At 51.5% G+C, this 1,970-nt stretch overlaps 1 pseudogene; it reads left to right on the top strand.

Moving 5' to 3' along the window:
• The first annotated feature begins 646 nt into the window (after positions 1-646).
• LOC139002586 (peptidyl-prolyl cis-trans isomerase A pseudogene) lies at positions 647-1,130 on the top strand (annotated as a pseudogene).
• The last annotated feature ends 840 nt before the right edge of the window (positions 1,131-1,970 follow it).

Genomic DNA, 1,970 nt, shown 5'->3' on the forward strand with positions numbered 1-1,970 from the left:
GGTTTGATTTCAAAATGCATCTGGTCCTAGCCAATTTGGCTCAGTGGATAGAGCACCAGCCTGTGGACTGAAGGGTCCCGGGTTCGATTCTGGTCAAGGGTACATGTCCGGGTTGCAGGCTGGATCCCCAGCATGGAGTGTGTAGAAGACAGCCTATCAATGATTCTCTTTCATCATTGATGTTTTTCTCTCTCCCTCTCCCTTCCTCTCTCTCTAAAAACCAATAAACATTAAAAAAAGAAGAAGAATGCTATCTTAAAGTTAAAAAAAAGACAACAAAAAACAAAATGCATCTGTTCTGTAGGAGCAAAGATTGTGATAGTTTAATAAACTCCTGTAGGGGCATTTGAAGGTAGGAAAATAACAGAGAGAGAAGGCAAGGCTTTACACAAAGGAATAAACTGCTACTGATAGAATTTTAAGAATCAGTTGAGATATTTATGGGCAAATGGGTTTCCTAACACACCTTAAAAATTAAAAAATCCATTTATTGAGCTTGTACTGTGTCCACAGCTAGCAGCAGGACTAGGTTGAAGCCAGCAGGGTTCCTAGGACACAAAATTTAAGAAGTCATCTACTGTTAGGGTCAGACAAGTGCAAAGAGTAAATGTCTTGGCTTTGCAGTTGCCGCCACCCCTGCCCAGCCATGGTGAACCCCACCGTGTTCTTTGACATCGCCAATGGCGAGCCCTTGGGCCTCGTCTCTTTCGAGCTGTTTGCAAAGTTCCAAAGACAGCAGAAAACTTCCGTGCTCTGAGCGCTGGGGAGAAAGGATTTGGTTATAGAGGTTCCTGTTTCATAGAATTATTCTGGGATTGATGTGCCGGGATGGTGACTTCACACGCCATAATGGCACAGGCGGCAAGTCCATCTATGGGGAAAAATTTGAGAATGAGAACTTCATCCTGAAACATACAGGTCCTGGCATCTTGTCCATGGCAAATGCTGGATCTAACACAAACAGTTCCCAGTTTGTCATCTGCACTGCCAAGCCCGAGGGGTTGGATGGTAAGCATGTGGTCTTCTGTCAGGTGAGAGGGCATGATGTGGTAGCCACAGAGCGCTTTGGGTCCAGGAATAGCAAGACCAGCAAGAAGATCACCATTGCTGACTGTGGACAACTCTTATAAGTTTGAATTGTGTTTTATCTTAACTACCAGACCATTCCTCTGTAACTCAGGAGAGGAGCGCCTCACGCCCATTAGCTTGAAATCTATAATAATAAAGCGTAATATGCAAATCTACCGAACGACCGAACAACAGAATGACTGTCTGGACTACCTTCCAGAGACCGCGCTATGACATGCACTGGAGCCAAGGCGGGTGTGATGTGATTGGTCAGGGGGGCCCTGCCATCTCCCCACAATTGCCCCAAAGAGGGAGGCCCAGGTTACCCAGCCGTGGCACTGTGGCGGGTGGGTGAGGCCTCCCTCTGCGGAGCCATCAATTGCAGAGCTCCAGCCTGGTGGGCGGGGCCTCCCTCTGTTGGGTGATGATTGATAGGGAACTCCAGGATCTATCACCCCAAAGAGGGAGGCCCAGGCTAGCAGGCTGCGGTGGGTGGGCGGGTCCTCCCTCTGCACAGGGATGGATTGTGGAGCCCCAGCTGGGTAGCCTGGGCCTCCCTCTTTGGGGCAGTTGATTGCAGGGCTCCCCATCAATCGCCTAGCAGAGGGAGGCCGAGGCTATCCGGCTGGCGGCACTATGGCTGGTGGATGGGGCCTCCCTCTGCCATTGATCGATCTGGGGGCCCCATGATCGATTGCCCCACTGGCTAGGGACACTGTGGTGGGTGCCAGAGGCTGGCCAGCGATCACCCCACAGAGGGAGGCCCAGGCCAGCCAAGTGATTGCCCCCCATGCTTGTCACCCGCAGAGGGAGGTGACCGGTGGTGGGGAGGGGAGGCAACACTGCACAGATGGCAAACTGGCAGTGCGGGGGAAGGGCCAGCTGCCGGCAGCTGGGGGAAG

This window comes from Myotis yumanensis, unplaced genomic scaffold, assembly GCF_028538775.1.
Source record: "Myotis yumanensis isolate MYYU_CA2020_CCGP unplaced genomic scaffold, mMyoYum1.0.hap1 SCAF_2, whole genome shotgun sequence".
NCBI lineage: Eukaryota > Metazoa > Chordata > Mammalia > Chiroptera > Vespertilionidae > Myotis > Myotis yumanensis.